We start from the raw sequence: 26,198 nt of genomic DNA, 5'->3' as shown, positions 1-26,198 counted from the left end.
ACAAGGGGTATGATAACAAGTGAAAGTTATCTTTCAAGTGGCCCCATCTTGAATCTCCAAATGAAACAGTTTGTCTAAAAACAAAAAAAAAACCAGGCAGATAACAGACAAAATACTGTGACTGATTTGCAACATAACCATATGCACCAAAGAATAATCAAAATGAACATGTTCTAGAATTACATTAACTTTTGTTTTTATTTAGTTAATATTTTTATTTGTGTACACAGTTTATAATAAAGTCTGCTGCAGATTAACCTCATCATTGTTAGCAGAAAAGTGCCAGGGATAGGCAGAGAGAAGTTAATTTTGTTGCATCTCAGACGCACAAGGGAGTGACTTTTAGGGGCAAGTATGCCAGCCTAACTGCAAATTAGAAAACTACTGTGCCACTTCTTACATAGTGTGGGCAGTTTAAATGAATGTTTTTAGATTCTACTTTCCCTCAAACATTCTGATAGATACATTTTCTATATTTTGAGACATGTTTGAAAGTTTCTGAAGGAAATGTGCATTGTTTTAATTGATATAAAGCATCATCCAAGTGGAATGCAGCCACACATCTTCCACCTTTCTGTTATTACACTTTAATGTCTTTGTAGAACAATACATGCTACATTTAAACAAAACATAAGTTTGGTCTGTATGTTCTTTTGTATATAATTTTATGATAAGCAGTATTTAGCCATTTTTTTATTATGCCATTAATTGTTGCATACAAAGTAGGGCACACAACAGCAATACTGTATCATCTATATGTGTCATTTTATAAAGACTGACAATTTATGACTGTGATATCAGTTGTAAATTGATCATTGTCTATTGCCTGTAGGAAAAGCGTCATTTTCTTATTGATTGCAGATAAAATCTCATTCCATACTATGCAAGTGGCTTTCCAAATGACATTTTCTGGGGATTTTACGTAACTCTGTCAATTCCCCCCCCCCATATATTAAACTTTCAGTATAGTCCATTGCAAACAGTGTAGTAACAATAAAAATCTTTTGTATTAAAAAGTAAGAGTACTAAGTTTACAATTAAAACCTAATTTAATTTTTGATTTCAAGTTAGCATGATTTCATGAATTAGAATATTATTTATTGTTGAGAAACTATTGACTAGTCTGCAAATCATTTTACCAACTGAATTTACATTAGAAACAAGAACTTTTAATGAAATTTGACACATCTGGCTTATCCAATTGTATAATTGCATTTCTTGTTTTATAATATACAGTATAGGAAAGTGCTTTTCTTTCTTTGTCTTGTTCATCACTGAGCACAGGGATTCATCGTTTTGGCTTGAACTGAACCATGTAGGGCTGTCATGAGTGATTGAGTTGACTTACTCAATTTAAAAAGAATCTTTTTCTAAAATTCACATCCTTGACATTTTGCCAATATGATGGAAGGCGAAGAATGCATGGATGAAGGTCTCAACAAAAAGTGATAAAGTATCAGATATTTCTTGGCTTTTTACATTGAAACTGAAAGAGAATGCCCTTGTTTCCCATCATGGAAAGTGCTATTATAGCACAACAAATACAATCATGAAAAGGTTTGGGAACCCCTCTTAATACTTTGGATTTTTGTTTATCATTGGCTGAGCTTTCAAAGTAGCAACTTCCTTTTAATATATGACATTTCTTATGGAAACAGTAGTATTTCAGCAGTGACATTAAGTTTATTGGATTAACAGAAAATATACTATATGCATCATAATAAAATTAGACAGGTGCATAAATTTGGGCACCCCAACGGAGATATTACATCAGTACTTAGTTGAGCCTCCTTTTACAAATATAACAGCTTCCAGATGTCTCCTGTAGCCTTTGATGAGTGTCTAGATTCTGGATGGAGGTATTTTTGACCATTCTTCCATACAAAATCTCTCTAGTTCAGTTAAATTTGATGGCTGCCGAGCATGGACAGCCTGCTTCAAATCATCCCATACATTTTCGATGATATTCAAGTCGGGGGACTGTGACGGCCATTCCAGAACATTGTACTTCTCCCTCTGCATGAATGCCTTTGAAGATTTCAAACTGTGTTTTGGGTCATTGTCCTGTTGGAATATCCATCCCCTGCGTAACTTCAACTTTGTGACTGATGCTTGAAGATTATCCTGAAGAATTTGTTGATATTGGGTTGAATTCATTGACCCTTGACTTTAACAAGGGCCCCAGTCCCTGAACTAGCCAAACAGCCCCACAGCATTAAGGAACCTCCACCAAATTTGACAGTAGGTAACAGGTGTTTTTCTTGGAATGTGGTGTAATTCTTCCGCCATGCAAATCGCTTTTTGTTATGACCAAATAACTTAATTTTTGTCTTATCAGTCCAAAGCACTTTGTTCCAAAATAATCTGTTTTGTCTAAATCACCATTTGCATACAACAAGTGACTCTGTTTGTGGTGCGAGTACAGAAAGGGCTTCTTTCTCATCACTTTGCCATGCAGATGTTCTTTGTGCAAATTGCGCTGAATTGTAGAACGATGTACAGATACACCACCTGCAGCAAGATGTTCTTGCAGGTCTTTGGAGGTGATCTGTGGGTTGTATGTAGCCATTCTCACAATCCCGTGCATATACTGCTCCTGTATTTTTCTTGGCCTGCCAGACCTGGGTTTTACAGCAGTTGTGCCTGTGGCCTTCCATTTCCTGATTACATTCCTTATAGTTGAAACTGACAGTTTAAACCTCTGAGATAGCTTTTTGTAGCCTTCTCCTAAACCATGATACTAAACAATCTTTGTTTTCAGATTTTTTGAGAGTTGCTTTGAGAATCCCATGCTATCACTCTTCAGAGGAGAGTCAATAGGAAGAACAACTTGCAACTGACCACCTTAAATACCTTTTCTCATGATTGGACACACCTGTCTATGAAGTTCAAGGCTTAATGAGCTAATCCAACCAATTTGGTGTTGCAAGTAATCAGTTTTGAGCAGTTACATGCATTTAAATTGGCATAATTTCAAGGATACCCAAATTTTTGCACAGCTAGTTTTTCACATTTGATTTAATTTCATTCAACTAAATACTGCTTCACTAAAAATCTTTGTTTGGAAAACACCCCAGTACTCAGATGTTCCTAGGAAATGAAAGACATACCACTGTTATCTTTTTTTGTTGAAAGTAGAGTAAATTATTATGCAGGCTGAGAGGGGTTCCCAAACTTTTTCATATTACTGTATGCAAGTACATCTAAATAAATGATACAGTACTTTGCAAGGAAAGTCCACCAAGTTAGGAGTAACTGTATAAAGGATGAATAGATTGGCGTAAAACGGATAAAAATACAGAGTAAAGCCAGATTTTATAATTCCTTATCATGCAGATGATAATATCTTCCTTCAGATGGAATATCTTATTGAGACAGTACTAAGATACCTGTAACTGGTTCTGAAGGGGCTTAGTTTACCATGTGACTTCTTTAACACACTCTTTCATATTTACATATTTACACCATTTTTATCTTTTAAAACAGCTAAAATGTACATTTATATTCATTCTAAATCACACTCGTGCTCAGAAGGGTTGAGCTTTGGTGAATTCAGTGACGTCATCTGGTGTCCTTTGTTGTGAGGTGCTGTAAAAGTTGAAGAACTCAAAATTGCTCTCTTATACAATGATAGTAAGGAACTCTATTTTGCCTTTAATTATGTTGAAGAGCACAGTTTTTAGAAAGGTGATTTTTCATTTGTTTTACTTAGATAGCCTTTTGAATAGCTTGCAACCATTTTTCTTTTATTCTGTTGTAAAATATAACATTTATAATATTTTGTTACACCAGTCGTTAAGAATTTTATATGTTCCTGTATTTTTTGTTATACAGTAATTTAGTTCATACATAAGGCTGCTGAGAAAAGAGACATTCTTAAATAAGTGTGGCATTCTTATGTGGAGAGCTTAAGAGTGTGCATCTGTTATATAGTACTATTTTAGAGAGTCTCTTTGAATAGTTTGAAACGGTACATGCATAGTCTTATTCTAATTAAAGTTATCATTTTGAAGAACTTGAAATATTATGCCTACGTCATTACTGTTCAGTTAAGTCAATTTTTTAAATGTAGCTTTTTTTCCAACTAATTACTTTGTTAATTTCATTATTTGGACTAGTTTAATAATATAATCGATAATTGTTACAATAGATTCACATTCTTTATTGATAACCTTTTCAGCAACTTGAATCAATTAAAGTTACCCTTTACATTTTTTTAGAACAGTATGATTTTGAACTTATATTTTGAAGAGTTCATTGATTTTTATTTTTTTTTTTTACATTTTTGGCTTTGTTTGCTTTATTCTGAAATAAAAAGTGGATTATTTGTGATAGTGCTTACATTTCTAAAGATGCATTATTTCTGCAGTCCTAAAATTGAGTCAAATGCAAATACACTTGGATTTGCATTTGTTAAAACTGGGATAAGCATACAGATATTTGACAGAGAATCCTGTCATCAGAATCTTTGCTAATTGTCAGTCATTTGGCAAAAACGGGGTTGCTGCTTGCCTTAGTTGTCAGTTACCATAGCAACTACAAGCCTCAGGTTGCTTCTTGATTGACATTAGCACACATCCACAAGTCTAAAAATCCTGTTCATGGGGGGCTGTGTAAAAATATTGCTTTTGTAGGTTTTTTTCCCATCCCCCAGGGTAAAGAAAATTTTAGCTATCACTTTTGAGAGAATCACTTTATTAATGTCATTGCTAGGTTTATTAAAATTTCAAAAATTACATTGGGGTGTCTTGTACCCCTTTGAGTTTTCTTGTTGGTCATATGAAATTAACCATATTTAGGTTATAAATAATCACTTTGCATTCCTATGTCACTTCCGTTGATGGATTCTACACAGACTCCTGCACTGAGGATTGTGTAAATGCATCTTTTTCCATTTTAAGCTTTCCTGTGTGCTCTAGTAAATCTGTGAATGCGTGAAGATAAAGGAATAAAATGGCATCCCAAGAAGTGTAATGGACCCTCTTTAGCAAAGAAATTTTTTCATTGACCTAATATTAAATCCCATTTATTTTAAAGATATTCAGAATCAACTTTACTACTAATTGGTCAGTACTGTATATGAAATTTTAAGTTTAAAATAAACTTTTAAGATTGACAGTATTCAGAGTTGCCTGCTTTAGAGACTACTGGCATTTTTTAGTCCATTTTATCGCGATAATAACAGACTGTTTAAGAAATCTGCATATTTTGTATTTGTAAATTTGTAGTAATCATCTGAAATATTTACAATTATTATGGTATGATAGTGCTCCCATCTTTTTATTGTCATCGTAGCAACAGTTAGTGCAACAATACAATCTTTAACCTCTTAATTATGATCAGAACAAGAAATATTGACACATTGTAAACCCATTACTAAACTTTGGTTATTAAGGGATATTTGCAAGTGATTTGCAAGAGTTTCTAGCATAAGCAGTACTACTACAATTTATAATGGACGAAATTTAAAGGTTTTCCTTCTGAATAGGTTATGCATATAAATAAAGATCCAATAAAAGCTTCTAATGAATAAAGATGCAAGTAAATGTCCAGCCTAGGGGTCGCCAAGTTCGGTCCTGGAGGGCCGTCATGGCTGCAGGTTTTTATTCTATCCCTTTTGAATTAAACCCCCTATTTGTGCTGTTAATTAACTTTTTGTGAATTCATTTTAATTGAATTGCTTTTGTAAGATTTGTTCTCCTGAATTTCTTCATCATTTCTTCATTGTTCCTCTGAATTGCTTCATTTCTTTCCTTAAATGACACCCAAACAGAAGTGAAATGTGAAGTGAGGGAGCCAACAGAAGACCAACTAATTCAGGGCCTCAAACTCCAACCATGTTTCACTCCAGCCAGCTGCTTAATGAGGTTCCAATTCCTGTTGTTAATTAAAACAATTCTTTAATTTTGTGGCTTGTTACTACTCTCGTGGTGCATTAGCAGACATTTACGAAATTGGTGATTTTCTCTTTTCTAAGAGCACTATTAAAATGTTTTGGGCACCTGAGCAGATCAACATTCCTGTGACCTTCATCTTCCTTTATTTTCAGATATTGTATGATGGACACCAGTTGTTTTGGCTCATTTTGTATGTCATTATTGTTTGGCTGCTAATTAAGGAAAAATAAACAATTAAGTGGTCTGAGTCTTCAAGAGCAATTAAAATTAGTACAAAAGACGTTAATTAGCAAAAACAGGTCACTAATTCAGAAAAGGGAATTAAATTTTTTGCCACAAGTATTCCGACCTTTTACTTAGTACATAGTTGAAGCACCTTTTCACAGCTTGGAGATTTCTTGGGTATGATGTGACAAGGTTCACACAAAATAATTTGGGCATTTTCTCCCATTCTTCTTTGCAGATCCTCTCAAGCACAGTCAGGTTGGATGGAGATCATCAATGTACAACTATTTTCAGTTTTCTTTAGATATGTTCCATTTGGTTCAAGTCTGGGGTCTGGCTGGGCAACGCAAGGACTTTCCCAAAGCTGCCCCTAAGCCACCCCTGTGTTTTATTGTTTTGTGCTTCAACTCATTTTCTTGTTTTTAGGTGAACCTTTGGCCAAATATGAGGTTGATAGTGCTCTGGAGCAGGTTTTTATTAAGGGTATTGGTGTAATTTTCTTCATTCAGGTTTCCCTCAACCCTGTGTAGTCTCCGATATCCTGCCACTGAAAAACAACCCCTCAACATTATTGAGCCCTCACCAAGCTTCACTGTTGGAATGGTATTGCACATGTGGTGAGCTAAGTCTGGTTTCTTTTAGACATGTTGCTAATCTTGGTTTCATCAGACCAGATAGTGTTGTTTATCCCAGTCACAAGACTCTTTTAGGTGTCTTCATTCAAACTCTAAGTAAGCTGTGAGGTGAGGCTTCTGTATGAGCACACTGTCATAAAGCCCAGATCGGTATGTTTATCCTTCTAGAAGTTTCTCACTACTCCACACAAGGTCTCTGGAGCTCAGCCTGAGTGACCATCAGTTTTGTGGTTGTCTCTCTTACCAAGACCCTTCTGTCAGATTGCTCTGTTGGTTTCAGATAGCCACTGTTAGTAACAGTTGTGGTTGGTTTTTTAAGATTTTTGAATGCAACCATGCTTTTTGGAGCCTTTAATGCTGTAGGAATTTTTGTAGCCTTCCTCAGATGTGTGCCTTGACAAAGTACTTTATTTAAGCTCTGCATGCAGTTGTTTTGACCGCATTGCTTGGTTTTTGCTCTGATACACATTGCCAACTGTGGGATCTTAAACAGACAAGTGTGTGCCTTTTGTAACCTTGTCCATTCAATTAAATTGACCACGGGTGGACTCCAAATAAAGTCTAGAAACATCACAGTGATTACAATAAAATGGTATGCACAATACCCATATTTCAAGTGTCATAGCAAAGACTTCTTGTGTTAATGTGATATTTATTTATTTTTTTATTTTTTAATAAATTTACAAAAATTTTTGTAAAGTTGTTTTCAGTTTGTGACTCTAGGCTGTTGAGTGTCTCATGATGTAGGGAAAAATATAAATAATTTTAGCATAATGCTGCAGCATAAAATGTAAATAAAGTGAAGGGGTCAGTATGCTTACTGAATCCACTATATTTTAACACATTCCATGATGCTTGAGAGTAGCTGCGTGTTGCATGTTGGTTAGACATGCAAGTTAGAAATTAATTGTTCTACGATCTATGTGATAATACTACTACTATTACTGCTACTCTTGTACTTTGTCTACTATATTGTATAATCCTCATATGTTAGCAATTTATGTAAGCATTGTTAATTATTTTGCCAATTTAGTTTAGCCAGTTGTAGGCTTTCTACAGTAAACCAATAGTGCTGTGCTAATGTTAACGTGCAAAATTCATTACAAGGAAGGCTTGATTGTTATAGTTCAAAAGCAGGTGCACTATGCTGAATATCAAAGCAAAAACTGAACCTGCAGTTGATGAAACTGTAGGTAATTTTGTAGAAATATATTTTCTGTAAAAACGGATATTTTAGTAACTGTTGCATTTCACACTTTTTGTGCAGAAAATGTTTAAATTCTTCATACTGTTTTAAAATATTCATAAGGGTGTCTGTATTGCTGGTATTCAGCTTTCCGAGTTACAGATAGGCCTGTTTTGATGACCCCTTAATGCCTTTTTCAGGATGAGATTTCTGTGAGAGGCATTGCCCAAGACACCTGAAGTGTAAATAAAGGTAAACTGTTGCCAATTTATTTATAGTTTGGCTGCAGGGGAATACGCCTTTTTTTTTTTTTTCTTATTTCTTATGGCTATGTGAGTGTAACTAATAAATGAAATGTATAAAAACAATAGCAAGGGATGTTTCTGCTGTTAAATAAAAGTATGTTCTATGATCTAAGTTTTGATGTCTGACTCATGCTGCATTTGTTGTAAATCATAAATGACAGGAAATCTAATTTAATGGACACCTGTATGTTTTTTGTGGCTCTTCTCATTTGAAAAATTACCTCATGATAAAAAATAAGGGAAAAAATAAACTGTATTTTTTTAAAGTTAATTTGCTATTTTAACAAATGCTATTTTTATTGACTCATGTTTCATTTCTAGAAGAATTCTTAAACATAATGTGAATTGGTAGTGTGCATTTTTGACCTCACCTGTAGTTTCTGTAAACAAGCACTGCTTTCAACATAAAATTTCATCAGATACTTTCATTTGCTTATCTTAAGATAAAAGGAGATTTGTCATTATTATCATTTTCGTTCCATTTTCTTGGTGGGTTAATGGTAGCAGTATACTAACTAGGTTTACTTATTCCCTAAAACTTTCTTAGGGGATGCAGTACACCCCCATAATTCACGGGGGTTACGTTCCTAGAGCACCCGCGAATTGTGAAAAACGGCAAATTTTGGATGTGGTTAAAAAAAAATGCCTATTTTCATAGTTTAAACCCTAAGTATGCCCCCAAAAAACTTAAATTTAATTTCAAACTCGGCGTAATACATTACCTAAAAAAAAGAATGCAAAGGTAAACCTGTATACTGTACTGCTATGTCTCCCGCAGTGCTAGAATGTAAAATACCGATGTTAATGCTATATGTACTGTAATTCAGGCAAGTGCGTTTTCATTGCCAGAAGCCTTAGAAGGTGCAGGGCATTTTGGCAGGATCTTTGGGCTTTAACCCTTAAACTACCATATACTTGGGATTAATGCACCCCTGGAGGCCAAATACTTTTTTGCTACACTTTTTAAGTGAACGTCACAGTTCACAAAGAAAAAGTGAAATTTTAATGGAACACATTTTTTTTTCACGGAAAGAGCATCACAATTACTGCAACACTGATCATTTTATACACTGCTAATGAACTGTAAAAACTATTTAAAAAAAACTACTGGAACAATATGTACAAGGTGCAACTGAGCCGTTGGATGATATTCAGTAAATCATTGAGCCAACTGTGCTTAAACTGGCTGCATGCAAGCACACAGAGGTAAGCACTGATGCTTGCAGGCTAGTCTAGTGTAGCGGCTGAATCCCAGGGACAGTGAGGCTGCAGTGCTACAGGGTGTCGCGCTTGGGTCACAGAATTGCACAGAAACACAGGAGATTGTAGAGACAGAAACTTTATTTAAACACTTCAAACAAACATGTCTCTTTCTGAAGTAAAACGAGCACAGTATGCAGTTAGTTCTCGATTAAAGAATAGACAAACATCATGGGGGAGCACAGTGGGAGTGGGACCCCCAACAGGAGGAGAGGATGTGGGGGAGGAGAGAGAAACAAAGTAATCAGCCAAAAAGCTCAGGGGCCTCATGTATAAACGGTGCGTGCGCACAGAATTGTTGCGTAAGAACTTTTCCACGTTCAAATCGCAATGTATAAAACCTAAACTTGTCGTAAAGCCATGCACTTTTCCATGGTACTTCATACCTTGTTGTACGCAAGTTCTCCACTCGGTTTTGCAGACTGGCGGCACCCAGCGTCAAAGCAGTGCTACTGTTCCTGTGTGGTTACTCTTTATTTTCCTTAGGCGGCTTTATAAATACAGTGGAACCTCTAGATACGATCACCTCTGTATACGAGAAATTCAAGATAAGAGGAAAGTATGAGCGAAAAATTTGGATCTAAATACGACCATTGGCTCGCGTAACGAGCCACAAGCCAGGCTGTGGTTATGCGTGACGCGTTTCCCAATCCGCCTCGACTCGGGGATTCACCCAAGCTGACGCTGCCAGCCCGTCAGCTCACTCAGTGTTCCTTGTTCTCCCGTAGCGTGAGGATTTCCGTGTTTGTGCGCTTGTGATTTCATTGTTTCGCTGTAGCTGTTCTCCGTATAAGCGTATCCAAAAATATTGCGGACATGCAGACGGAGAATAGGAGACGATTGCCCTCAAGAGGAGTACTAGGGTGTTGTACCGTGTTAGCCATTATGAATGTAGAGAAAAGCCAAGCAAAATGACACCTTTTATTGGCTAACTAAAAAGATTACAATATGAGAATAGTACTACAATGCTGCGTGGCTAATTTGCATGCATAATTAGCCATGTGTGTTAGCTATCAGTCAAAATAAGGAGCCCTGCCCTTCCTGAATCACTTTCATGTGAAACCCTGCGAAATAAAAAAATATTTTATTTATTAATATTTACAAGACCTTTCTTTCTTCTTGATGGAACAAAAAAATATAAAGCATCTTCATTTGTATATGGGAAATAAAAGATGATGTTACGGCTATATCTGGAGACTCAAACTTCAAACAATGGAATGAGCAAGTGTTTGCTTCATGGTACGATCAAGGTGTGCTCCAAGATTGAAATTCCTTGAGTACAATGATTTTTATTTTATTTATTTTATTCTAGTGTGAGGCAATTTGTTGTATCTTGTTTATGGCACTCATTCTGTCTGCATCTTTTGTAGTCTGAAGCATGGTGCACAAGTGGTTAGTACTGTTACCTCACAGCACAGATCATACTTTCGGCCACAATTATCAGTTTAGCATATTTGGAAGATGCTTTCCTAGCTCTCAGGATCACTTACAAGACTATTATGTCATTGTAAACCCATCAAAACTAGTTCTGTTCTTACTTCCCCATTGACTTCAAAGTATTTCGTGGACTTCGATAAAGTTCCTGAACATTTTCTGTGATTTCACCAAATTCGCAGTGAAGCGAGCTCCACAGGATTTACTCATCGCTTATAATCTGAAAAAAGGCAGACATGCAACCCTTAGGGTTCTCAAATTGAATACACTAACTACATGCAGGGGAGTATCCTAACTAAATGGTTAGACTATCTCCACTGGCTTCACTAGATACAGAGAAGCAACTTCTTTATTTTGAAATTCTCCCATAATTCTGATCTCATCACTCTATCACTGAGAGTAAGCCCAGCAGGTCTCATGTTGGCCCGTTCTGTTTGCAGTCCCAGAACTTGTGACCATAGAGGTGTTAATTCTTATTCAGCTGCATCCAACTAACTAACTTTTAAGATTCTGTTCATGAAAGTCATGAAAAACAAAAATGGTAAGATGCAAAATTGGCAGAGGCTAACCCCCACATTTAGTATTCAACAGACTTCGACATAAAACCCATATGCAGACATGTCTCTCACTCTAAATATACAGTGACTGAATGCCATGTATCGGTGGACTCAGAAATCACATACTCTTGTAGCAGCTTCCACTAGATATCAAGTCTTTTTCACTTGTACAAAGCATACATACTGTAGATTCCATGACACCTAATATGTCTGTGCAAGAACAAAGAATTAGTCCACTTTTTAACATCCAGGACTAGATTCATATTGCTTCTGTTGAATCTAAGGTTCAACACTCAGAGGAGGTCTTTGTTAAAGGCCCTGGTTTAGGCTTTCACAAGGTGGCTAAGATGTGTGATTCTTTGTTCCTCTTTTAATAAAACATTAACACCACTACCCTAGTCTGCCACTCCTGAGGTACTGTCTGTGCACTGGCACATTACCAAAACACTCCCAACAATATCCAGTGCTTTCAGCATCTTTGGTGGGATCTAAAGCTATCTTCGACTCTCTCCACTACAGAGTGTTTTAATTACAGCAGTAACCTCAAACATAGTTGCTGTAATGGAGTGATGGACCCATCCCCCCAACCAATGTCTATAGAACTGTCTTCTCTAAGGAAGGCATATCCACGTGAGTCTGTATGTTTTTATTCTATAATAGTAACAATAAGAGCATCTCATTACTCAAAACGGTAAATACAGGAAGGATCCTGAATTGAACCCACAGTCTCTTGATTATGAGTCAGCAGTTCTTACCTCTACACCAGCCAAGTGGTTGTGTCTGTATTGTACCCTAACCCGATTTCTTTTTCTTCAGTTATATTCTTGAATAAAAGCACACTTCTAATCAAAGTACCATTAAACATTTTGGACTTGAATGCAAATCCTGTAACAGTTTCTGTATGGCAAAAAATTAAAAATATCTCCAGTAGCGGTTCAGAACTCAGTGCTGCCAACTTTCTAATTCAGCAGACTGAATTTAAATCTCTGGATGGTCAGAGTTATTGTGAAATTTCTAATGCCAAGTAAGCATTGGTTTTTCTCTAGGTATTGCAACTTTCCTCATCACGTTCCGAATACATGTATGTTGGGATAATTAGTGAGTGTATATTGGCCCAATATCAGTATGTGTGATTGTGGCATGTGATGTACTGCCACCTCGTTCAAAGCAAAAGTTCCAGCCTTTTGTCCAATCTGTCTTTAAAGGTTTCAGGTGCTTTGTGACCATGTAGCTAGGTTACATGAATTCAATAAGCAGAAGTATGAATCATCTCTCTGTTCTAGTTTTTGAGTTTCAGTTCAGTTGTAAGGCTGATTGCCTACAGATTAGAATTTTTACATTGACTAACCAGAATATTCACTGGTTGTGACCCAAAGGGTAATAGCTACAGACCATCTTAAATGTAAAAATGACTTAATACCCCATGCTGAGGTCCCGTTTCAAAAGTCAGTGTTCGCAAAGAAGGGATGCTATTAGCAAAAATGGCAGTAATCATGAACATTTTCTAAGCAGTGATACTGATTTTTGCTTTAATATGCAATAGTAATATTGCAGTCAGTCGTCAATAATAGTGTTTCTTCTATAGCTATAATTTTTGTCATTCTTTTTTATTTAGGACTTTTTTATGTGCATTACCACAGAGTAGGAACGCCTTTCCTATTTTTGTCCCCACACACATTCTTTTGTTGCTTCTTTAGCTGTGTTACTTGACATAGCACTTTTTATATGTATTTTTTGAGTATAAAAAGACCCATCACAGTCGGATAACAATCAATGCAGATGCTTTGGAGAGAGTTTCCAGCTTTAAGTTTCTAGGTGTCACCATCTCAGAGGACCTGTCCTGGGCTAACAACAACTTGGCTATAATAGGCAAAGCACAACAACGCCTCTATTTTCTCAGGAAGCTAAAGAGAGCTGACCTCCCCCATAGCTGCTGGTTAATTTCTATAGATGCACTATAGAGAGTATCTTAACTAACTGCATGATGGCCTGGTACAACAGCTGTACCAAGGCTGCTAAAGAAGCCCTTCAGCGGGCTGTAAAAACAGCAGAGGCCATTATTGGGACTGAACTGACTGAATCACTCAAACTCTTGTATAAGACTTGCTGTGTGAGAAGGGCCAAAAACATTCTCAAGGACAGAACTCCTCCTGGAAATTCTTTTTTTGCGCTCCTCCCGTCAGGAAGATGCTTTAGTTCAATCCATGTACGCACAAACAGATTAAATAATAGCTTTTTCCCATCTGCCATAAACTTTCTGAACTCTGAATCTCCTCAGTCTGAGATCATTTTTAATTGAACATGTGCAATAAGTTATATTGGTAATGTGCAATATACTAATGTAATACAATATATAATATGTAACATACTATTTATTAACAGGTGCAATAACAATTTATGCTGCTGTACTTTGAGCAATAGTAATTTGCTCTGGTTACTTGATCACTTAACACTGTATACGACATATTTGGAATTATTGGACTTTTCTTTAAATGCACCTTGGGGCTGTCACAAAAAGTATTTCATTGTGTTACACAATTACAATAACTTGAACTACAGTGGAATCTCGGTTCATGTCTCTGAACACGTACAAATCGGGTTATGACCAAAAAGTTCGCCAAACTTTTGCATCTGCTCACAACCACACACTCGGTTGATGAACAAGCCAATTTCCCTTCTGGTTCATATGCGCCGATGATTTCCGCACATGTTCAGTCTCTCCCTGTGCATTCGCTGTGAACTCTTTGTGCTCTATTTCGTTTCCCTTCCGGTTCGTACACGCTGATGATTTCTGCATGTGTTCAGTCTCTCCCTGTACTGTACATTGTTCTCGGTGCATCACTCAGAGGGACTCTCCCTCAAAACTGTAATCTCCTCTCAACCCAGCTTAATCTTGTGGTATAGCGGGTCCACAGCTCCCGTCAAAAAGGCCAGTTTTAATAAATAATCACCACACTTTCGGCTTAGCGAGGGGGCATGATGGTGTGTGGCCGAAGCGGTTCCTGAGGAGTTTGTGTTGTGCACAGGTGAGAAGCGGTCCGCATCCGTAATTATTCCCAGGAGCTGCTGATTGCCACGACTAACACTCCTCGTCATTAAACAGAAGTGTGAGTTGGCTAAAGGGAAAAAGAAGAGAAGAGGAAAGTACGGGAGGTTGCAGGAACAGAGAGAGAGAGGCTGAGCAGGGAGCCTGGGTGTTTGTGTCAGTGTTATTCAATGTTTTTACATTTAGTTTACTATTACACTGTGCATTATGGTATAATTACCTATGTTTGTGCTTAAAAATCTTTAAAGAAAATATATTTACATACAGTTTGTACGGCCTGGAATGGATTAATTGTATTTACATATAATCCTATGGGGGAAATTACTCTGGGTCAAGACCAAATCGGGTTTCGACCAGAGTTTTGGAACGAATTATGGTCGTGACCTGAGGTTCCACTGTATGCTGTTGAAATGTGTCAAAGGGAAAAACACAGACAGGTTTGCATTAAATTGTTACAGTGCACCTGGAAAGTATTCACAGCGCATCAATTTTCCCACATTTTGTTATGTTACAGCCTTATTCCAAAATGGATTAAATTCATTTTTCTCACAACACTCCATAATGATAAAATGAAAAAAGTTTACTTGAGGTTTTTGCAAATTTATTTAAAATAAAAAACTGAGAAATCACATGTACATAAGTTTTCACAGCCTTTGCTCAATACTTTGTCGGTGCACCTTTGGCAGCAATTACAGCCTCAAGTCTTTTTGAATATGATGCCACAAGGTTGGCACACCTATCTTTGGCCAGTTTTGCCCATTCCTCTTTGCAGGACCTCTCAAGCTCCATCAGGTAGGTTGGGAAGCTTCGGTGCACAGCCATTTTAAGATCTCTCCAGAGATGTTCAATCGGATTAAAGTCTGAGCTCTGGCTGGGCTACTTGAGGACATTCACAGAGTTTTCCCGAAGCCACTCCTTTGATATCTTGGCTGTGTGCTTAGGGTCATTGTCCTGCTGAAAGATGAACCGTCGCCCCAGTCTGAGGTCAAGAGCGCTCTGTAACAAGTTTTCATCCAGGATGTCTCTGTACATTGCTGCAGTCATCTTTCCCTTTATCCTGACTAGTCTCCCAGTTCCTGCCACTGAAAAACATCCCCACAGCATGATGCTGCCACCACCATGCTTCTTTGTAGGGATGGTATTGGCCTGGTGATGAGCAGTGTCTGGTTTCCTCCAAACGTGACGTCTGGCATTCACACCAAAGAGTTCAATCTTTGTCTCATCAGACCAGAGAATTTAGTTTCTCATGGTCTGAGTCCTTCAGGTGCCTTTTGGCAAACTCCAGGCGGGCTGCCATGTGCCTTTTACTCAGGAGTGGCTTCTGCCTGGCCACTCTACCATACAGCCCTGATTGGTGGATTGCTGCAGAGATGGTTGTCCTTCTGGAAGGTTCTCTCTCCTCTCTCCACAGAGGACCTCTGGAGCTCTGACAGAGTGACTATCGGGTTCTTGTTCACCTCCCTGACTAAGGCCCTTCTCCCCCGATCGCTCAGTTTAGATGGCCAGCCAGCTCTAGTAAGAGTCCTGGTGGTTTCGAATTTCTTCCACTTACGGATGAATGAGGCCACTGTGCTCATTGGGACCTCCAAAGCAGCAGAAATTTTTCTGTAACCTTCCCCAGATTTGTGCTTCGAGACAATCCTGTCTTGGAGGTCTACAGACAATTCCTTTGACTTCCTGCTTGGTTTGTGCTCTGACATGAACTGTCAAGTGTGGGACCTTATATAGACAGGTGTGTGCCTTTCCAAATCATGTTCAATCAACTGAATTTAACACAGGTGTACTCCAGTTAAGCTGCAGAAACATCTCAAGGATAATCAGGGGAAACAGGATGCACCTGAGCTCAATGTTGAGCTTCATGGCAAAGGCTGTGAATACTTATGTACATGTGCTTTCTCTATTTTTTATTTTTAATAAATTTGCAAAAATCTCAAGTAAACTTTTTTCACATTGTCATTATGGGGTGTTGTGTGTAGAATTCTGAGGAAAAAATGAATTTAATCCAGTTTGGAATAAGGCTGTAACGTAACACAATGTGGAAAAAGTGATGCGCTGTGAATACTTTCCGGATGCACTGTATTTAACAACAAAAAATATGCATATGTGCAGCTGCACAGTGGCACTGTGATTAGTGCTATTGTTTAGCAGTTCCAGAGTCCAAGCTCAAATTCTGCTCCCAGATATTGGCTGTGTCAAGATCTCTCCTCCAGTGAGAAGCGGGTTAAGTTGATTAGAAACTGTAATCTACCGCTGTATGAGTGAGAGTGTGCGCTGTAAAGTATACAGACAGGCCTTTCAGTGTCTAAAGGCGTTTGCGTTTCGACTGCAGTTTAGTACCGCTTTAGAGTGGGCGGGATTATTCACGTGTCGTTATAGTTGCGCCACCTCTACTGCCGTGACATCATCGTAAACGCGCCACAAGCGACCTCCTGAAAAACTTTTTCATTCCGCGTCGCCCCATCCAGCTCTCGCTGGATCCGCTCCTCGTCTACCAACGAGAGGAACGTCTGTACTTCCTCATTAGACCACGAAACAGCCATTTTTGGTTAAAACAAAATGGTGCGTCCGAACCTTCGCTGGCTGTGCTAAAAATCTAGTGGGTCTGTTGTGTCTCGTGTCGCAAGTTCAGTGACGCAGTAATGACGATTTTCTCCGGCCAAACCGTGACCAGCAGAGTTTACGTCACGTTTTGGTAACGGTTCGGCGCGCTTGGAACCTCGGCTGAGGTGGTACTAAAAAAAGGACCAGGTACTGTTCCCAGTGGAAAACCCACCAAAAGTGAGCTGAACTGAACCGTGTCGTGCCGTACTATGCAGTGGAAAAGCGCCATAAAAGAACTTACTACTGGGTCGACATTCTGTGGAAGAAATGTCAATGGCATTTACAGGCCAGAGTCCAGTGTTTAATCATGCTAACGTTTTAGCAGGTTTCTTCTTAAATAAGCCAGCTCTATGCTAACAAGTGGACAATGTATTGTGTAGAAGTTACCCAATTTTTCACTCCTGACACAAATCAATGATCTTGCATTTAGTCAGCATAGTACCTCTGTTGAGGTCACATTTTTTAGTTTTAGTTGAAATTCTGTTTACCACAGGTATTGAAGAAAACATTCTGCTTGATATGTGTCAAGAATGTCCTTTGGTTTTTTTTTTAGAGTCAAGTGTGAGTATAATTGCGATATTTGTGAACTGCATTTTTTAAAATTTCTCAAGCAGTTATGCTTTGGCATATTCAGTTTTCTGCCTACTGCTTTGCATTCTTAGTGTTTTAGTACAAAGTAGGTCTAACAGATTGGCCAAAAAAGGTTTGATTATTCAAATTTAAAATAAGTAAATATTTGAATATACTCAAACTTACATGTACGTTTGTAGGTGCTTTTTTTTATTTTTTAAATGCTTATGGTAACGACCGCACTGGCTGCCATAGCAAGAGCAAATACAAACAGCAAAAAAAAAAAAAATCTTATCAGTACTTAAATATAAGAGCCATCAAAATCCTGAGCGGCTGGGTAAGAAAGCAGCCATGAAAAGGACCTGAAATCCATCCATGAAATCCATATGAGGAACACATGCTGGCATTGCATTTGCTACGTTATTAATGATATTTATTTATTTATTTATTTATTACTCGTACATATGCAAATCATGATGTGCTTATGATACTGTTGCTTGGATTCTGCTTGCTACACTCAGCTGTAGCCCAGTTTTGCAGACATTTTGTGATGCGTCTTTCTGATGAACAGGCACAGGTAGAGCAGCTTTAAATCACAAGAAATACTGGTTAGTTAGTAAGACATTGACCGAATGAGAACAGCGACCAAAGTGAAAAAAACAGGCAAGAGACAGGCAGGCTGAAGACTGACTTGCTTATTCCAGAAGTGTCCAATGGGCAGCGGCAGAGTACAGTTAATATCATGACATTCAGCACCTGTGGAATATCTCACTTAAACATGATTGTCATAGTATCAAGTCACAGTCTGTAAAATCTGTCTACTTTTTCTCCTTTATAGATGCAGCATTATTCTAATAATGGTGACCTGCATAGTTTAAATTTACTCCTCATTGTTTTAGGAATTATGTGTTAAACCACCTGCTATATAAGACTGAGACTAATTGTGGGACAAAGCGCGTAGGGTGACGAGGTTGTTTAAGGTTGGGAGTTTAAAGGGCTGTAGTAAAAGCACAATCAAACTTATGACAGTTATTTTATGCTTGCTTTAATGAGAAGGTTTTAGCATTAAGCAACAGTTAGTAATCTCATGTTTAAGAGTGAGTGGGACTGAAACAGATGCAAAATGATACTTTTAGAGCACAAAAGAAGTATTTACAAAAATTGTCGAGTACACTTTTATATATCAAAGTGCTGAGGAGTGAGTCAGAAAAAAATCACTATGTTGTGAAGGGGTCTGGCTGTAAGTTTTACTAATGAAGGTAAGCTAACCATTTAAAAATTATGCAAGGGCTAATTGTTGAAATAAAGCACAAAAACAGATCAGTAAAGTACTGCAGCTTTGCTTGGCACATCTTGGGTAAAACAACTGTTCTTTTGCAATCAAATATCAGATTTTGTTTTCAAAAATGATAATGTATTTTAGTTCCCTTTTAAGAGTGCCAATTCTACGTATTTGCACTGAGGAACCTTTTTGATTTTCGTCAGTTCATATTGGCTGTCAGTTGTCACTTCTGTGTAACTGACGGACTGGTCAGAAATAACTCGGCCAAGTTTTACTCCATCATGCCTGCTGTGCTGGAGGCAATTAACTCACCGATGAGGTGATGCATTCAATTTTTGTATGGTGTAGGTGCTCATGCATAAAAAAAATATTTTTGCCAATTTAAAAAGGCAATTTGCAACACTTTCCAGTTTGCCTAACATAATTAGAGCAATTGTCCTGTACTTTTATTACAATAAAGGCACCCAGCAGGAATGAAACTACTTTTGTTAACTGTGCAGCAACATTCCATTAATGCATAAGTCCTCAGTAATGCCAAGATGATACTGACAGACAGTGTGGCTCAATGGCCTGGGTGAACTTGAGTCATTTATTTAGAGGCACAATAGCTTTGACAAATGTGATGATTCTATATGTGGTGGCTGGCTTGTTGGTAATGTAACTGGCTGAAAACTCAGTTTTTGGTATGGCCTGTTGTATTCATTGTAACAGCAACCATGTCATTGCATGTGGCAGGTAATATTAACTATCCCCTCAAATGACGGTGCCTTTCCCTGACCTGCGGAATGTAGAGGACAGGTGCTATAATGCCTTGCGTGATCTTAAATTCTTGGGTGCGGAGTGCCACCAGAAACTCTTGAATGCAGGAGGCGGTGCCTCAGTATGTTAAGTGGGAGACTGATCCACCAGCAAATTAAGTTCTGCAGCATTCCATATTCATGAAGCTCATTAAAGTGCTGTATATTGATGTTTCAGGATGGTATTCAGGGTGCCTTCATGTATGCACATTTACAATCTGATTATAATTTCTAAATGTACTAGCCGAAGCCTGCCGTAGCATACGGTGGTGTAAGAATAGGAACGGAAAACGGTGAGAAAGGAATTCAGTATAACAAAGGCTTAGGAAACTACCGTCGCAGTATAACGAAAATAGCAAGGAGCGAAACCAATGCCAGTGGTCGAGAGAGTACCTTTCTGTAGCTGGCTATGGAAAACATAGACATACACTCACCTAAAGGATTATTAGGAACACCTGTTCAATTTCTCATTAATGAAATTATCTAATCAACCAATCACATGGCAGTTGCTTCAATGCATTTAGGGGTGTGGTCCTGGTCAAGACAATCTCCTGAACTCCAAACTGAATGTCAGAATGGCAAAGAAAGGTGATTTAAGCAATTCTGAGCGTGGCATGGTTGTTGGTGCCAGACGGGCCGGTCTGAGTATTTCACAATCTGCTCAGTTACTTGGATTTTCACACAGAACCATTTCTAGGGTTTACAAAGAATGGTGTGAAAAGGGAAAAACATCCAGTATGCGGCAGTCCTGTGGGCGAAAATACCTTGTTGATGCTAGAGGTCAGAGGAGAATGGGCCGACTGATTCAAGCTGATAGAAGAGCAACTTTGACTGAAATAACCACTCGTTACAACCGAGGTATGCAGCAAAGCATTTGTGAAGCCACAACACGCACAACCTTGAGGCGGATGGGCTACAACAGCAGAAGACCCCACCAGGTACCACTCATCTCCACTACAAATAGGAAAAAGAGGTTACAATTTGCACGAGCTCACCAAAATTGGACAGTTGAAGACTGAAAAAATGTTGCCTGGTCTGATGAGTCTCGATTTCTGTTGAGACATTCAAATGGTAGAGTCAGAATTTGGCGTAAACAGAATGAGAACATGGATCCATCATGCCTTGTTACCACTGTGCAGTCTGGTGGTGGTGGTGTAATGGTGTGGGGGATGTTTTCTTGGCACACTTTAGGCCCCTTAGTGCCAATTGGGCATAGTTTAAATGCTACGGGCTACTTGAGCATTGTTTCTGACCATGTCCATCCCTTCATGACCACAATGTACCCATCCTCTGATGGCTACTTCCAGCAGGATAATGCACCATGTCACAAAGCTTGAATCATTTCAAATTGGTTTCTTGAACATGACAATGAGTTCACTGTACTAAAATGGCCCCCACAGTCACCAGATCTCAACCCAATAGAGCATCTTTGGGATGTGGTGGAATGGGAGCTTCGTGCCCTGAATGTGCATCCCACAAATCTCCATCAACTGCAAGATGCTATCCTATCAATATGGGCCAACATTTCTAAAGCATGCTTTCAGCACCTTGTTGAATCAATGTCACGTAGAATTAAGGCAGTTCTGAAGGTGAAAGGGGGTCAAACACCGTATTAGTATGGTGTTCCTAATAATCCTTTAGGTGAGTGTATATAGATAGACGCCGCATTCACTGTGTTGCCCAGTCGACACGATAAGTCAGTGCGTACACCCTATTATGAGTGGTAAAATTGCCATTTAAACTAATACAGGTAGACGTGGAAACCAGGTTTTCTGATGAAAAAACAATGTTATAAACAGTATCGTTTGCATACAACAGATTTTGGCGAATCGTTTACATGCAATTATTTATATCCATTTATACACTAAATGCGTGCGTATCCTATGGTCTTAGAGTTGGCGGGCGGGGCTCTGTGAGTTGGCGATCGTGGCTCTGTCTTGTGTGCGGTGTAAAGTCAACGTGGCTCACAGGTGCATGTGGACTTTTGCACAGACAAAAGTGATTGAGGCTGTGTTTGGTGAGTTGTTGTGTGCCTCAAGAGCGACGCTGGACTTGGGAAGACGGTTACAGTTGGTGTGCGTGGCTCTGTCGTGCGTATTTCATGACACGGTAGGAGAGTTAGTGTTGGCTGGCGGGGCTCTGTCGAGCATATCCCATGGTTTTAGAATTGGCGGGCGGGGCTCTGTCTTGCTTGCGCTCACTGTCTTGCGTGCCCATAGTGAATTATATATATATATATAGATGGAAATGTGCATATGTCAGGTTTTATAAATATGATTTTGTGTACACATTTTGTGTCCACCATTGTGTTTAGAGATCTCCAAAGAGACAACAACAGAACTAAAGGCTCCTGTTGGTGTTTTAACTATTAACTCTTTAGATACTAGCTTGTACTGTGCAGTAGTGAAGAGTAAGGAAAGTAATTATTATTCTTTAGTTATATTGGCCCGGTAGCCAAGGTAATGCACTGCATGCCAAGGAGTCACAAGTTCAGTGTACAATATTGGTGTACTTCGCTACCCTCATTATAGAACTAAATCAGCCAGTGCTGCATGTATACCTCTTTTAAGGTGTCTAGTAAAGTGATGTATTATACAGTAATAGTTTTTTTTTTTTAAGAAAAAAATTTGGAAAAGGAAAAAGTTTGAAAATTAAGTTTGTTTTCCTCTGCAGTATTGTATGTTTTAAGATGTTTCAATATTTTATTGAGACATTTGTGATTATACAGAAATTCTATAGTATTTCTGCAGAAATGTGTAAAAATTTGTAGAATCTGAATGGCTTTAGCCACATTTTTTGCTGACTCTGTATTACCCTGAATTTCTTAATGCAGTACTAATCTGGAATATTGCAATACTTCTACAGATTAACAGTTTGTTTCCTTTTCCTTTTTTTTTCTTCTAATTTGTGCTACATGTACACTATATGTAGCTTACAAATTCCTGCTTCAAATGAACAACCTAACACACACCGTGTTTTTCTGTGTTTGTCTATAGTACTATATAGCAAGTATATAGATTTGTAGACTTCTTAGCTTTTCTCTGCATATTGTAAGTGAGATGCCGACTGGAGTTCCCTATATTTAGATGTATTTTGTCAAATAAAACGATACATACTAAGCATCTACCTTAAAAATCAAATCACTACACTTAATATCACAAGCTCTAACTCTTCTATATAATAAACAAGAAAAACTGCATTTAGCATTAAATTTGTTAAGAGATCTGTGAAGCATATTATATGCTGCTCTGCTATAATGAAACTTCTTTACCTGACTCACTTGCAGTGCACTGAATAATGAAGGTTCTTATTATACAAAGTCATTTTGCATAGGAAGTCAAAGTCCAGTTACAGGAGCCTCAGGAAGTTGTTACAGCAATTAGTCTTTTTACTGTTTAAAGCATGAAGCGGTTACCATAGTATCCCCTGCATCCATGTCTTTAGTGATGATGTCACTGAACATGCTGGGCTAATTCTAACCTCGACACCAGTGACTCACGCTTGTAGCTGCTGAGCTGGTTCCTCCCCACCCCTCCCTCTCACTCTCTCTCTTTCTGTCTCTCTCTTTTTCTTCGCTCCTCCTTTCTGTGTTCCTCTATCTTTTCTTAGTTGTCGACTGGCTTTGTGCTTCACAAAAAGAAAGTGACTGCAGGTAAGCTGCTTATGATGGAATTATTTTATTGCATGTTTTTGCTTCTTGGCAGTCCTTTCATGCTGCTTGTTTGCTATAGGAGGCACATAATAAGATTTACATAAAGCATTTCATTCAACAAAAGGGAGCTGGTACTAGCAATTGCTTCAGCTAAATCAAGTTTGAAAAGAGAAGCAACGTATTGTGTTTCAAATGTGTGTGTTTGTGTCAATAGCAATATAAAATCTATAATTATAGTCAGTTATTTGCAAATGCTGTCTAATTTGTGCAAATTTATAGAGTAGAATTATACAAACAACATATTTCATAAAAAAATGTGACACCTGTGTGAAAAGACTGATATTCCTGTCAAGATTTGTCCAGTTAATTAAACTTTATAACATCAATAGCAAGTCTTCCTACAGGCTCTTGAATTAGCCAGCTGTACACATAATTTTCTTTTGGTTTTAGTTGTCTTAGCTTAAGACTAATATTAGACTATAAATATACATTTTGTTTAACTTGATTTACTTTCAACAGGGTGGTGACAAAATAATGTGGCAACAACTTTTAATCTTTCAACAAAGATGCAGAATGAACTGTAATTATAAACACTCAAGTGTATACCTTTTGAGGTTTAATGTGTGCCCACTTCCATTAAATGTTGCTGTAGGTTTTTTTTTTTCTCTCCTCTCCCCAGCAGAGGTCTTGACTGCAACTCTAGAACTATTTTGTTGGGTTTTCTAAAATTAAGTGTGCATGTTTTACATGTTGTATATATATATTCTAATAAAGTATTTTTAAGTTTAGACACTTCTGATACTCACATTAATGTTAACTCCTTTTAAACAGTAAGAATGATTCAGAAAATCTGCACACCTTTATTATCTTGTCATTTACAATTGTGGGCTATTTATAATTAAAATATTTTAGAGTTGATAGCCTGTGTTGCGTGCATAAGCAGTGTGCATTTTCTGTGTCTTTTTTCTTGCCTTTCTTTTTGAAGGCCTGACAAAATGATTTAAAAGCCTTTTCACCATTGTTTCATTTACCACTAAACCATTCAAACAGATGTTACATTAAGTTCCTGCCTAGGGGCTTTGTTTTGATGACAGTGATAGCTGAGCACTTTGGATATTATAATTAAGGGGGCAGAAAGGGGGGAAAAAAGCCCTGAGAGATGAGTGTGAATCAAAAATTGTGCATTGATTATATATGCCCTGGCAGTTTGAAATGCAAAGCAACCTCGGTTTTGCATAAGCCTTTTACACTTAAAATCCAGCTGGTAGTCTGTACCTTACCAAGTGTTGGGTCTAGACAGTAATATTTAATTTGTCTCTTTCTGTCAATGGTGACAATTTCAATTTTGCACAGACGTAATATAGTTAAAACAAGTCCTTATCATTTTCATGGTATTCAGAAACCTTAAACCCTACAACTAAAAACAATAATTTAACTGTTTACATTTATGTCATGGTATTTTAGAGTACTTAATTTTATTTCATTAGTAAGAACATTTCTGTATTGATGCTTGGCTGATTGGCTTTGTTTTAAAATTGTTTGACTGGTGCAAAGCATGGCTCTGCTGGTTACATCCTCCTTGGTTATTTTTACAATCAGACTGACCTTTTAGCCAGCTGCAGTTAACAGCATGCAGTGAAAATTTTTGGCTTGCATGACAAAATAAGCATGAATGTATTTTAGTAGTTCAATTACAAGGCAGAATTGTATTTTGTACCACTGGGGTATGAAAGTTGTTGCATAAATGATAGTTCCTGTAATTAGTGATAATGGGGAATAATGGAATCCTGTATGCTGAATTAACTGCATTTTGTTAATACACTTGAGTCTACCTAAATTTTATTCTTGTGAGACATATACCATATATTTTGTGTGTAGGTTCTGTTTTTCTTGTTTTGTTCTCTGCCAGTCAAGACGGTATCTGTTGCTGTAGAAGTTTATTAAATGTTATCCTTACATGGCATATCAGTTTTTATTACATATAAAAATTGTCCATCATTAATCATATGTTAATTTTTTCAAAACACTTTTACCAGAGCCCATCACAGAATGGCTGGATGAAAGAGTGCCAGTCTATCAAAATATCATGTGCTTTATTGGACGTGGACTAAAAATCTTTGTAATTTGAACTTTAAAATAATTCTGGTTTATATTAGATATCAGTGAAGTATAAAGGTAAATTAAAACTATTGAATATTTATGAATTACAAAGGGAACAGTATATATTTTTAAACAATAATGAAGAATAGGAAATCTCAAAAAATTACTACTACTTTTCCTCTGTTAATCACATGTGTAGAACATATTCATTCAAAGGACAATTGTTATGTTTCTTCATAGTAGGTAGAAACATGGCAATAATATGTACTCATGAGAGTAAAACTGAGTGACACCTTGAAATATCTCATTATTAGTTCTCTTGCATGGTTAGAAATATAATGCTACTTTGCCATAGTAAGTTACATTTTCGGGGAACAGAAGAATTAAAGTTGTTGTAACTGCATGAATTTTGAATGTCACACTTTTTATCAAAATAATGCATTGGTGTATATAATTCTTGTGCCTAATAAAAGATTACAAAAATGTTCATTACAAAAACACAGCTTACAAGCAAATTGACAATTTGAATAAGCTACCTTCCTTGCAGATATCTAAGAAAGCTTTTGTGATTCCCATTCTCATTAAGCCTGGTATGTGTAATTCATCACCATAAAAAAAACATTCTTCCTTTCAGGCATTCATTTGCAAAGT

General features: G+C 37.5%; 1 protein-coding gene across 8 annotated transcripts in view; it reads left to right on the top strand.

Annotated features, from left to right (window-relative positions):
* The window catches only part of pam (peptidylglycine alpha-amidating monooxygenase), a 402,733-nt gene that overhangs the window by 27,146 nt on the left and 349,389 nt on the right, over positions 1 to 26,198 (top strand). The window contains exon 1 of one of the 8 annotated variants that reach the window (XM_039758907.1): positions 23,398 to 23,447. The exons of the other annotated variants lie outside the window; for them this stretch is intronic. The gene's annotated coding sequence lies outside the window, so the exon portion shown is untranslated. Of the gene's footprint in view, positions 1 to 23,397; positions 23,448 to 26,198 lie in introns of those variants that run through there. 8 annotated transcript variants of the gene reach the window in all.

This window comes from Polypterus senegalus, chromosome 7, assembly GCF_016835505.1.
Source record: "Polypterus senegalus isolate Bchr_013 chromosome 7, ASM1683550v1, whole genome shotgun sequence".
Classification (NCBI taxonomy): Eukaryota; Metazoa; Chordata; class Cladistia; order Polypteriformes; family Polypteridae; genus Polypterus; species Polypterus senegalus.
Note: the sequence above shows the minus strand (reverse complement) of the source record. Positions and strands in the feature narration are given on the sequence as shown.